We start from the raw sequence: 14,689 nt of genomic DNA, 5'->3' as shown, positions 1-14,689 counted from the left end.
TATAATAATCGGTACTCCTATTCATTTTTACAGATGTGTAGATGACATAATTCATACATTAAAATGGTTCCATTATATTTGACATGGTATAAAACTAACCACTCTATTTAAAACAAGCGAAGCAATATTATCTATACAGGTACCTACTAACAAAAACAACATTAGCAATTGACGTAAGTATTCTCAAAATTATAGATGCATGTAAAGAAAAAACCATAAAATAAATTACATTTAAAATAATATTCCATCTCAATGCCTGCTTAATGTAAATTGTATTACATTAAATAGTTAGTGTACACAGTCGTTATTAAACCGCAGTACGAATCACGCAATGATGAGTCGCGAGGCCACGGAGGCTGCGCAGGAGCCGCCAGTGGCGACAGTGCTGCCAACCTCACGCCGCGATCACGAGATAGCTCTCATCTTCCTTATCATCAGCTGATCCGAAAACAACACAGACACGACACTCGTGTAGTTTTTTACCGAGGGATATCAACTTCCTAACTATATGTAAGTGTTTTAATACTCATTTATATTATACAACATTTTATTCTAATTGCTGTCTATTGTCTGAAAACACGCTTTTATCTCGCTTTTAATGTATTCCAAATACATCTTATTTGCATTACATTCTATTTTGTCGTAGAAATTCTAAAACAATTGAACATAAGAGACCATTGTTGTTATTCATATCAGTCGTTTCAGTAAAACTGAATTCAAATTTAATAGGTTTGTAATAAAATATTCTTATACACTCAGTGTTGACAATCCACGGAACATTAACATTTCAAAGATGTATGCGCAAACGCATAAAATGTCTAGATAGGCGATAAAACGCGTTTCAAAATAAAGGTAATACGTTATTAAGGTGCCTGTAAGTAATATAAAGTTGGGGGACAATTTAACGACTACATCACGAAGTTGGTATGGTCACATGTTCGGCGGCACCAACATAGCAATATCAGAATAACGTCAGTCAGTTACCGCGCGTCGATCGCGCCAAACGTGTGACCGTGCGAGGACTACGCGACGAAACACGATCACTGGTGCGTCTCTCACAATCCACTAACAATATTATTTAAACCTAATCGTCTAGTTAATAAAGTTCATTTCCGCGGTACTTGCATTAACTAACAAATTCCTGAGTATATAATTGCATTGAATGTAACGTACGGAGCGATAGCAGCCGCCTTGACTACGAATCGAGCCTTACGTACACAAGTTTTATACTTGATGAGTTGAATCGAAAGCATTTCTTTGAGTTTGTTGGTTATTATGAGTAATTAGTGTGGAAACTGTGTTTTGATAACTTTTATCGTATATTGTGTTAACCCTTCATCGGGCTTGACGGATTATACGACCTGTGCGTTAGATAAATATATTTAACTGTTTAATTAATTTAAATATTGTTAATTCTATATTTGAACTCACTTTTTATGGCTTTCTAATTGGAACGTCTTAGATAAGCAATGAAAATAAATTATATTAAAATACCGGTCTTATTCCCAATTTTTCGAGTCTCAAATTACAAGTTACTAAGTTATTCAGGTCTCGATATGTCCTTGATATTTTTATCTCTCTCTCAACAGTATCTTGACAAAGACCTGTGCTATCGTATCTGTTTATGATCCAGATCTTGAATGTTTGTGTTAATGATCTATTTAAGAGGTCTGTTATCATCTGTCAATATCTGGGTAATATCAATAACTCGAGTGTATATCACGGCAAGACATTATTTACTCGTTCTATCAAAGCAGTCGTTATATTTTATTCACCTGTTATTTTTTTTCATGGGTTGTAAATCACGTGCCGACTTTTCCCACTATATTGCCTGCGTTTTGTTACTCATCTTCATCGTAAAAACATTAGCGCGTTAACGTTCAATGTCCAGTAGGTCCCGCGTACACGACTTGTTGTGAAATTTAATACGATACTCTCTAAGCATGTTTGAGTGACAGCTACATAGTAAGTAGTTATGTAGACGATGTCACCTGATGGACTTGTAACAGATGAAAGATCACAGATCGCTGCTATTATACTTAATGACGCTTCCTAGTATTCTAAATGTGTCGTCATGTAATAACTATTATACAGACAATTCTCGTCCCATATTCAATTTGTTAAGTATACAATTGTATTCGACCACACAAGATGAATCTACGATGATCATAAATCTACGGCGCTGTCCCTCGGAAGCAATATGACGTGTGTCGCCATCCTTTCAGTTAGATGCTATCAATTTAATTCAATCATCTAGTTGGCCGAGCTGTGTGCCCGCCGGTAACCAAGGTGTTTGTTTTGTGAACGTTCTACTCAGGAATCACGTGCCGAGATAAAGTGCTCACTACATTAAGATAACTTCATTCGTTACATATCTTTAAGCAAAGACAGAAGCGCTCTGTACGTAATCTATCTGTTTTTTTAAACATTTGTCAACTGATACGCGGGATGTCCGTTTTTAGAGGCATGGCCTTATCTCTGACAGTACTGAATTGATCACTATGATAGGAAAGTTCTAAGACATGCTTATTACAAAGATCTTTCCATATCGGTTACATAATCGTAAAGTTTATGGTAGTTTAAGGTCAACAGACAATAAAAATCATTCACAATGTAATAGAATATCGGCCTACACTTGTCCCATTGCCGTGCCAAGGTCTCTAAACATGTAAATTTAATTAAATACATAAAATAACTCATGTTGCACTATTTAAATTCAGTCGATATTAGATTGGCAGTCGTCTGAGGTCAATCCAACTGCTTAGTCAACATATCTCAACATAAATATCAAAATCTAATATCCGGTGTATGACAGCAGTTTTAAAATACATTTTTACTAATTAAGAACTATTTGACATTGTTCACCTCGTAATATGAACACTCTAATTACTTGGTGTTTGTAAAACTGCCAAGTTTTGGACATAAAACGGTTTACATAGATGTGCATTGTACGCAGTAATAAAGTAAATTGGATGATCGAGCTGTTTCCTTCAAATAATATAACTAGCAGTTACAGCAAATATTGAATATATTTCCACGAGTAATGAGTGCAAGGTTTGTGGACTGACGTTAAACATATTTAAATCAAATAATCAAGTGTAAATTTTCCCTGTAACCTTAATTCATTCGTTCAGTTTTGGGCTTAATCTATTTTTTACACCACATGCCTAAACATTTGAGAATCGCAAGTCTTTACCTGACGATTTTCTCCAAAAATGTATGCATGTTTTCATACTTTGAGTTACTACGGCTTAAATACTAAAATCGTCGGGTTTTGCAAACTACCATAAAGAAAGGCTTTTGTTCTTTTACTTGGCATGTTTATGGAACCCTACGACCCTAATGTAGCACAAAATATTGGCAAAGACCTAAATCACTCAGAACCATGCCGATTATACCAAAATATTTGTTTATTATATCTAATATTTCATCTGAGGATAAGTATGTAATTACGAGTTTCCTGCAGCGTACGTTCTCGATAGCTATTTGTTATGGCCTGTCATCATATACATGCGGTGATGCTCTCGATCGCTTTACACGCTAAAATTAGTCAGTTTATATCATATATTGCAATTGTTTATAACTGGTCATGTCGAAATATTCCAGTACTTTGAAGTACTGCGCAGAACTTTTTATGAAAAACACGCATTCCTCAATGAGCAGATGGTTTATTATTTAAAGTCAAACTTTTTTGTTTACAAGATCTAGGAAGTCTTTTGACTTGAACAAAGCCCGGGTTTTTTTTACTAATGCGCACCTCAGTTCATATATTTGGTTTGTCGAAGAGGTAAAGAGTAAACCTGTGTATTAGCTGTTAGCTCATGGACACAAAGGAACAAGTATTTGGACACAGTTGCGACATGAATGGCATTTGGTCCCGAGTTTTTCGTGCTCCAATAACTTTTTTACGACGCACCTAATTCAGAACAAAACATGTACGTCAACCAAGCCAGCGTAACATTTAAAATGACCAAATATAACCACCTAGCTGTCCTTTACAGGTTTTACAGCTTCGTCCACGACTTTCCTCGTAAAATAAAAAAAAAGCTTATATTATGCCCCAAAACTGATCTATAGCTTTTGCGGAGATTAACAAGTATATTGCGCCAGAATAGATTTTCTTAAGCAATCAACTAATAAACGCCAACTATCAGAAACAGATATAAATGCTGACTGATTGATTGCAGTTACATTCAATTCCCGTAAAAACGAAAGGTCAGGTAATCGGAAGCTTGCTAAGTAGACACCGGAAACCGACAGTGAACGATTGGCCTTTGAGAACAGAACCACATTACACTACCTATATATAGATTAGCATGTACATATAGTACCGACATACGTGATAACCTTCATAACACAACACTGGCACAATTTATCCTGTTTAAATTATCCATCTGTTGTAAAATGATGTTCGAACGTTATTTTTGGGGAGATAAGATTGTTAAGACTTCGATCTTAATAATGTTGGTTGCTCTTAACAGGGCCCCGATTCTGCTATTCCACAATTGCCGATGAATGAATGGCAATAGGATAAATTTGAAACTATTCCTATTCTCTTAAGTATTTTGCCAACACACTAATTGGAAATCCATTGTATTGACCGTGAGCGTTCCGCCCTGTACTGAATTTCCAATTATTGTGGTGGAAAAATTTTAATCAGAATACGAATAGTGTGATTTTAATCCTATTTCCATTCATTCATTAGCCATTGTACATAGTGGAATCGGGGCCCTGATTAGGAAGAAGTAGATTAGGGTCCTTATGTTCAAATTTGATTTCGCTCTTCTTTAATAAGGTAAAATTGCCATATCCTTATCATTAGCGGACTCAGTCACACGCTCCACCGATGACAAATACTACTATCGGAATTTGGAGGGAAATTTTGCGGTTTGCAAATTTGTTGATGGATGAATGTAATTCAAATTCGATTCATTATTGATAGATACTCTTAGAATACTTCCACTTACGTAGTAAACTATCTGTAGTAGCTATTATGGATCGGTTACTGTGATTTGTTGTTTTTGGCTCAAGGCAACATCCTGAGGAGTGCTTATACTCACAGAACACTGAAGTAAATGCTACAAGTAATTATAACAGTCGTGTTGCAATAAATACCTTATATCGGAAATTAAAGGTCGAGGGTCAACTGTGTTATTTTACACTAGCTGTACTCGCAAATACATCCGCGTAGTAGTTAACAAGAATTTCATTTTTATAAAATAACAAAACACTTCCCGTCTAAATCGGTCCAGGCATTTTAGAGATAAGCCGGAACATACAGACGAAAAAACAGTTATTTCAATATTACAAACCGACACTTCAATTTTTTAGATAGGAATACATTCATAGGAAAAAATCGACATGGAAATGTAAAATGTACCCGTCATAACAGCATAATAAATATAATTTAAAAATGAGGCCATGACTAAGTATTGACCAATATTTGCTTTTATACTTGCAATCTTTACACGCATTGAATGAAATTCTTATAAATCTGTCGATCTAATAACAGCTGTGGAGAAATTATTTACTCTACACATGTTGCATTGAATTCCTTGATATCGGATTGTGAAATGTAGGCCAGTTCTTTTATTTTATAAAACGTTTTATTAAATAGAGCCAAGTTGTCATTTGTTCTTGGATATTCACTTTGGTATTTGTATTTATCGAGGCCCGAACTATGGTAGATCCTAAGGTTTGTCAACTCTTAATGGTAAAAATGTGAACCGGAGTCACCACTCACTTAAATATTGAGATTTTACTAAATTCAATTGGTAAAATTCCGATAAAATCTTTACTTTTTTAACATATCCTTAGACTTTACGGATCAATATTCGGGCTATTAGAGTAACATTAGAAAACCATTATAAGGAATTACAGATTTATTTTTTATTTTTAAGTCTTTGTCGTACCCGTATGGCATTGCACTAATACTATCTACTTCATCATCTGCAGGTTAGTATATGTCCTTTGTAAACCTTTGTGTTCTGCCTTACAAACTAAGTACAATATATTTAGGTACGTAACTTGTAACGTGGTCGTTCGAAGAAGGTTGCAACGGCGTATGAATATTTAATGTGTTAGAACAATATTTGTGTCGTGTTCAGCATACGTCTAAATACCTGCTATGGGTTGTTCTACTCTTTCGCAAGTCGGCAACTAACTGGTACTAAATATTTCAAGATGAACTGACAAGTGTAACGCCTTTGGGACACCTACAAAGATTTATAAAGGTCATAATGTCAACAACAACAGACTTACTCAAGACGTGGTGATAGGCCTCCCATGTTTGTGTCTGGTAAACGTTACTAATCGCTTTAACTGTCTTGTCAATCATTTGTTATGATAACTACATAGCAGCCGTTCAAATTATCTGCTGGCTACAGACGCTCAAATCTTTTGTTTCTACTTACGTCAGCGCGTATTCTTCAACTCAAGTGTATCTTTATCTCGATTTTTTAATGAGTATCTTTGTTTAATTGTATTTAGACGTGTCTATCTTTAAGATAAAAAGAAACTGTAATTACGGTCAAATATGACGAACGTGGTTTGTTATTATTAGCAACATTCATTTTAAATTAGAATAGATTACGAAATTACCTACACAGGTACGTGATATGGGAAAATCCAGGGCACTTCATATAACTCTTGACGAAATCGTGCTTAAGCTTAAACAAACCTTATGTCACTACGTAATGTTTTCAGGAATCACATTATTTAAACAAAGGTGTAAACGATATCATATATTTGCGAAACTGATTACACATGAAAAAGTCCACCTAAGAATGTGCCAATATGGTGCACTTGATAAGACAGCATTGCTTATGGCAAACAACTTGGAAAGCGTTAGAATCTCGGGATTAATTTTCAGAAACCCACCACTTTTTATAGTTGACTAAAATTGGGCAACCGTTACAACAATTTCGTAAGCAAATTCGTCTTCATTCGTCTCGTTTTGTCACTAGCTGGTCGTAAAAAAATGTTTAGGAAGTCGGCAGTTGGCAGTTGATAAGACTATTATCAAATAGAATAACGTTTATCACAAAAACTTAACCGCGTAACAGTTGGAGGTCCGCAAAAACTTGGCCTTGCTACTGACCGCGAACGTCGATTCCTGCTTCAGTGGATGGGAACGTACTGCAAGCAAGACGAGCGTTTTTTGTCACTTGCCTTGCATTACTCATGGTGATTTAATAATCTTGATAAATATTCACTTGTTCCTTAGTCAGTTCATTTGTTTATAGCCATAATACGTTTGCAATATAGAATTTCCATAAACCTAGGTCGAGTCAAGATCATAGCTGTTTAGAAATACATTGGACTCTGTACTTATGATAAATCTAGCAGTTACAGTTTTGTGTTTGTAACTTATATGATTTTCACATATTCAGATTAGAGGTTTTAAATTCACTTATTGAGTGAAATCACCTTGAGAACACTAGGTCTTCGTATTCTGAACAAGCAAAGCAAGTCGTAACGAAAACACTTGGTTCCCGCCTAGTTCATAAACAATAACAATATTACGCAAACCACCGTCAATATTTTTGCATTTCGTACTTTGATATACCTAACGCTTATACCACTAATGAGCTACAACAGACTAAAAATAGAATTGAATAATCATGATCAAAGATCAATCACGTTCATGTTCAAAGGCTGTAAGAAAATTTCCTTTGCTTACCTACGTAGCATTTAATTGCGGTAATAACCAATATACCCAATACTAGTTACCAAAAAAAAAACACGTACTTCTTAAACACGTTCATTCTTCAAACATTTTGAAGAAAAGTATCGCCGTTTCTGCAAACACAAATTCTTGTAATAAACGATAATACAATAAAATCCACAATTTTCAATCAGTGTGTGACGGCCTACAAATACCTCTTACCTACATGATCTTAATTAGACGATAATGTCTAATGAAACTGTTTGCTTTTGAAAACAGTGGTGGCACGCATGAGCACGCGTGTCGAATATCTTGTGTCACGGTTAGTGGCCACAACTCGTTCGAGTTTTAATTCGTAAAAAGCGGTGCACTCAATAACAGTAATTGGTATAATGAGTCACTCCATGTTGATTGTATTGCAATTATTCTACACCATCAGAACTGAAAGACTAATTAATTTTGAGGCCGGATCTTCGAGCGAATGTTGACGCAGTAATTGCGTGTGTAGGTACGAAGGTTAACTGCACCATTCATGTGCACTTGAATTCAAATATTAACGAAAAATCCAGAACTTTTTGCAATTTTTATGAGTTTTATTTTAGTACGAATGTAAAGTTTGCAGGCTAAGACCTACTTAATTGTTCCTTATCGCGTATTACTTGATAAGCGGCTAATAAACCCATTTGAGAATTCAAAAGCACATTCCAGGTCACATTGTCCATTAAACTGAAGTACTACTTAACATTGTGTCTTAGCACTCTTAGCCTTGCGTTCATTTCACGCTGTTATCGAAATCGATAACATTCTATTTTCAACTTGCTTTTTTACCTCCAAAGAAACTCCGGAGACAGTAACTGCACTTATGACTCATATGTACCAATTAGATTAATTATTAGCGTGAAACAAGTAAATTCAATATTGCCACTGCCACAGTTAATAGCAATGCAATGTCAAGACTGTCAATTCACACGATACCGATAAGTTGCAATAAGTAATCATAAGTCAACCTTGTGACGAAGTTGAATGATAATAAGTTGAAGTTGCCCCCATTTCAATCAGAGGCCGCCAAATCAATTGCGAACGTTTTCCCATTGTACCTTCCACTGACACATGTACCGGTGTCTAATAAGGTGCGCGGCCGGCACAATGTGAGACCTCAGCTCTTAAAAGGCTCGCACCATGCGTTTATAGCAGCATTCCGACTATTTTGATGAATAACATGCAATGGATCGAATTAATTCACGCCAACAAAATTCTTTTTCGCTATATGTTAAGTGAAATTAGTTACGGCTTGCCGTACTTACATACAAGTGATTTTTCTACAATTTTTATACTTTATTTATACCACATTCGTGATAGCATCCACTGGCTTGTTGCAGATAAATTACTAGCAAACATCAAATTTCTCTTAAAAATTGTGTTTATTTTCTAATTTTATTCTTGACAGCTGCTCATTAGGGTAATTAAACTAATGCGGTGTGTGTCTATTTTCAGAAACACGAGGGGCATAATAGACCACCAGTATGGGGGCCATGTTCCGCAGCGAAGAGATGGCTTTATGCCAGCTCTTCATACAGCCCGAGGCGGCTTACACCTCCGTGTCCGAGCTGGGAGAAGCCGGCACCGTACAGTTTAGAGACGTAAGTACTAATCACAAAATTTCCTCTTTTTGCCGTTGAATGCAAATGGTATCTTATTTATCCAAGAAACAATGAGTCGTTGATTTGGAGAATTATGTTAAATCTTCGTCATCACTGAACAAGGCTTCATAAACATGAACTGTTTTTCTCTAAACGTAAAATTCGTAATTTCGCAATACCTGTTTCAGACCTTGAAACTTTGAAGGCAACGTTCATAAACACCATAGGGAAGTGCTTTCCGGACTTCAGTTGTGCCAATTACTCTTAAATTTGACAGCGTGATTATACATGCACATATATTATTTATAAGGCCAAATTTCAAAAAATATAACGTTCACATCCTCTCGCATTTACCATTTATACTCATCTAGTGACGCGAAAAAAAAGTCGTTGCATAATCATCGGAAAGTTGTAAGCGTGACGAGTTAGTTGGAGTTGTTCGATCGGGTAAGGTTAGCGAGCTGGCAATTTGGGCCACTTGAAGGTGGTCCAGCAAGGTCTGTCTTCGCCCGCGGCCATGCAACACGGGCATAAATTATTCTGTCAGATCGCAGTTGCTTGTAAAAGGTAGCAGTTGAAATATTTTTCCTTATGCAGGTTGTGGGTATTTTTTTTCTTTGATTGATAAGACTAATGATCGAGTTGTTTCATGTAAATAGTGTTGTGAAGGTCTTCATCTCGGACAATTATTTTCATTAAGCATTGTAATGGAATGATTTCATGAGTTTTAAGAACTACTTGGTATCTTACCGTCAGTTGGCAACTGCTTGAGTGGCAGGACTGAGATAAACATGAACTTGTGTTCTTATCTAGACTTTAGAGATCAATGATGTTGTTTTTGTGTGTATTGTACTATCTTATAATACTTTATATCTTAAAGTAAGCTGTCGTTGAGCGATTGTTTCATACGATAATGCAGGAGAGGTAAAATAGGTTTTTATTGCACACAGATAATATAACCTTTGGTTGGAAATTTAAATACCCTTGATGTATAATTTTTTTCTTAAACTTTTTTAATAAGTATCAATTATTAATATTCTAAAAGATTGACTTTCATATCAAAACTATTTCTTTAAATGACTATACCCACGAATAAAACTCATTCAATGATAAATCAGTCGAGACAGTCATACGCAATACTAGCGGAATAAAATCGCAATGCCATCTGCGCGTGCGCCTCGCGAGTCTTGGCTCACCATGACGAAGGATGCAATGTTTGGCCGCTAAGGTTAGGCCTCCCGCCGGACCGGTTTCCGCCATGACACCTGATCGCAATTTACACCACAATGACTTTATTAACATAGAATTCACATAAAATCATATGTGAGAATATAATGAAAACATTAAAACAATGAAGTACCTATTTAAATCCTATAGTAATTCAATAGATTTTACTGTATTTTTTATTGCTCTTCCCGTAGTTATGGCGTAATTATATGCAGATAATGTAAATTAGCTCTCAGTAGGTTTTGTTTTACATTGTTACTCTCAAGTTCGTTCTCATAGTCCAAACGATTCTCTGTAAAAACATTTGTCTGGCTGAAGATGTCGCGAAAGTATCATGTTCTTGCTAGAAAGCTCTGCAAATACAAAAAAGCCAGTCACCCAGTAATTATTTAATAATAATGAAACTCAATACTGGAATTTTTCAAAACATGTATTTTTTTACGATGGTTCTTCTATAGCCCATATTCTTTACCTGTGTTTGTCTTTCTGCACGTGCACACACTTATGCGGCCGAATTTAAAGTACTAAATCCTGTTTGTTTAGCTGTGTTATATTAGAGTGACAACAAGGTCATTCAACTCTCCGATTCGAATATTTTTTAAAACAGGGCATTTTGTAACATTTCTACAGATGTTGAACTATTTCTCACAGCCTTGTTCTGTGGTACTTCATCTCACCCACGCACTAAACACTCGCACAGTGTTATGTAAACATGATGGTAATTTCTAATCAATAAATCTTATACCAATATAGTTATACAACTATAATCTTGAACGGGCAAAGTTTTTTGACACGATCTGTGTCATACTTTTTGATTTCTGAGCATCGTGTATTGATATTTATTCTTACAAAGTTGAGACGAGATTTTGCTCTACACGTTTTAAAGTATCTATTAAGCAAATAATATTTTGAATCCATTAGAAAGATAATAAAAGAATATGTGAACATTAAACAATTACAAAGATTAAATGCTTTAAAGTTTATTAGAAGTTCAGACGTAACAACTAAGCTGTTATAGATGCACATAAAGGTAAAACGACAAGCGTTAATTTCATTCACTCATTCACATCCAATTTGATCAATTTACGTTTGAGAAATAAAATAAAAAAATCGATGGGAATCGAAGAAATAAAGATTAATATTTTAATTCTTTTTCCCCGTTATTTATTTTTGTACGATTTAGATGGAAAATACTTGACTTTAAAATACTAAATATCTAATATATGACAAACTATTTACACATTTAAATTTTGTCGTGCAATTACGTCATACGACTAGTTAAATAAAACTAGAACGCGCTTTGCATTGCCAGTTTATCTATGCTTACATTTAAGGAATATTTATACTAAATACATAGTTGAGCTCTATTAGGCAATAAGTCGAGTTATAAAACACGTTAACGTTAGTCTTTTTGCATTCAGCCCATATTACCAAAAGGACCAAAACTGTATGTTAATGTAAGATCTAGTCCGTCCGAATACTCTTTGTTGAGCATAGTTCTCAACTCTAGAGGGCGATTCTAATTCCTTGGTTCATCGGCATCATCCACAGCCATTGTCCCCCATTTCTCATGTCAATTTTTTACGGTTCTGTGCCAGCCCCATCCAGACTTGACCTGAGACCGTTACTATATCATCGACTCCGGGAAGACGGAAGCTTCTTTTATCTTGCCTTAGCCAACATTCTGTCACCGCTATAGTCCACCTGCCGCCTCTTCCTCTTGTCAAGTGGCTTGCGCAGCTCCACTTCATCCTCGTTATTGTGACACCGACGTCCCGAAGTTTGGTTCGTTTGCCCTTAGAATTAGAATATTCTTTATTGTACACCATGGAATTACAGCAGTGATTCTTAATACATACAATGTTAGGGTACAATGGCGGTCTTATCGCTAAAGCGATATCTTCCAGACAACCTTCGGAATTGCCCTTGCTTATTCATTCCTACCTATTCCCAATCTAGACATCTAGTTATATCGCGGCCCTGTCTAGTTTTTGTAAAACCCTAAGGCTAAGCTTTACAACGCCATTGTTCATTTGGCTGTAGTGGATATTTCCATCTAGGTTTTAAATTAGATAAGCAGCGGTTTGTGCCAAATTCATATGTGTTATTCGTACCTCTCTTCAGATCCAGTCCTTTTTTAAAGGCGAACAAGGGGACATAATTTCAATATCTGGATGCCTTTATCTGTTATTATTATTAATTATCATCATTCTGTAAAACATACAAAATCTGTCTTTTATCAGTTTACAATGTCAAACCATATTTCAAAAGTAATCGTATTCAACTGACAATACAATATATCTACTGTTAAATAGGTACCTACCTGATAATTTTGTCTTAAAATACACCAGACTGAAGTGTCGAACAAATTAAACATAATTATCCGCCGGCATTTATGGACTATCGACAATGAAGTCTAATAGAGGACAATTTTAACGAGCAGACAAGCTCAAAATAAATTTCTTGAATATTGTGTTACAATATCTTCAAAGCAATTTTGTAGCTAATGATTTTTTTCTTGAAACTTGTATTATGTTAATGAGAATTTTTAATTATAGTAATTTGAACGCGTGTGTACTCACCATACACAAGAGAGTGTTATGATTCGGGTCTTACAATGTTTACTGAAAGTACTTACTATACTGTTTATAAATAGAGACATTATGTCACTAGTTGTTGTAACATTTGTACACAATTAAACATTATTGTTAAAGAACAATGTTAGGTCTCGATGATGGTGTCACTATGACTAAGTGTAATAGACTTTACTGTTAGCACGACATCTCAGCAATAGGTAATTATTTGAAACATGATTGTAAAAATAAGCATTTTGATTAAATAAATATCAGCTTAGCGTTCGATGGCACTGAGATGTACAACAGAAAACAGTCATCCTGCAACGTATTGTATGAAGTCATATTTGAGACGAAATAATTTCGGAGAAAAATAATCTTAGCAAGGACTTAGTAGGTATATACAGCGCTTACATACGTCAACATCAGACCAAATCCGGATCCATTTTTATCCAAACAACCAAGATGTCTACTTAACTCACTTAACACATCTTCCTATGAACACTAATCCCTAATTTATTAACATAACCTTCTGTTTCCAGTTGAATCCGGACGTCAACGCGTTCCAGCGTAAGTTTGTCAATGAAGTCCGTCGCTGCGATGAGATGGAACGCAAACTGCGGTACATTGAGGCGGAGGTACATAAGGACGGAGTCCACATCCCGCGGTCAAGGAAGCCCCCAGAGCCCCTAACCCGAGGGAGATCATCGATCTTGAGGTGAGATATTACCCCGAAGAAGGATAGACCTTTAATAAAGGTGTCAAGCGGTTTTGTACCACCTGATCATGTAGATAAGATACATTATTGCATTAAGGGTTGATTAAATTGCTTATTTGAGAACGACATTTACAATACACGTGATTTTGAATTGTGATTACTATGGGCTTATGTGTCTTAGTGGTCTCCACCTTCTCATCAATCGTACCGCCCCACTTATTTCTTTATCAGAGCTCTTTTAGTCATGATCATAATCATGATATGAGAGAATATTGAGAGTCTAATTTTACATTCAGCAAAACTTTGCGCAGTAGTATGCGCTGACTATATGAATATTGTATATTATATGAATAAGTGCGTACATGACAATTGCAACGCACAACTAGAAAAGAAACATATAATTAGAATTGCAGAAACTGGTTCAAAGATTACTAATGAATGCTGACTACGTATGTGGAAGAAACTAGCGTGTACTACTTAATCTTATGTTAAACTTCTGTTTTTAACGTACAAACTATTATTGCAATTAGAGTACTGCCTGCAATATTTTTCTCTTCTGGGTTTAAAAAACGTTTTGTCCTACGGTTTGATATATAAAGTCCCAATTTAATTTCGTAAATTACTATTTAAAGCGAAAAAGAATAATAAATGTTTTTAATGTATAATCCTGGCCAATTGATAGCAGATAGGAACTAAATCGCATTAAGTGAAAATGACGACATTACAAGTCAGCAGTAAAATTGGCATTCAATAAAAATGTACTGTCAAATTACGTCATCAAAATGGCGCCCAGGTATGTTAGCAATTTGCGTGGATTATTCGATCCCAAAACAGTATTATCATTTAACATGACACCAAGAGAAAA

General features: G+C 35.4%; 1 pseudogene; it reads left to right on the top strand.

Moving 5' to 3' along the window:
• The first annotated feature begins 929 nt into the window (after nt 1-929).
• On the top strand, nt 930-13,866 carry LOC113500608 (annotated as a pseudogene).
• Nucleotides 13,867-14,689: the final 823 nt, after the last annotated feature.

The sequence above is a fragment of the Trichoplusia ni genome, chromosome 14 (assembly GCF_003590095.1).
Source record: "Trichoplusia ni isolate ovarian cell line Hi5 chromosome 14, tn1, whole genome shotgun sequence".
Taxonomy (NCBI): Eukaryota; Metazoa; Arthropoda; class Insecta; order Lepidoptera; family Noctuidae; genus Trichoplusia; species Trichoplusia ni.
This window is presented reverse-complemented; position numbering and strand designations above follow the sequence as displayed.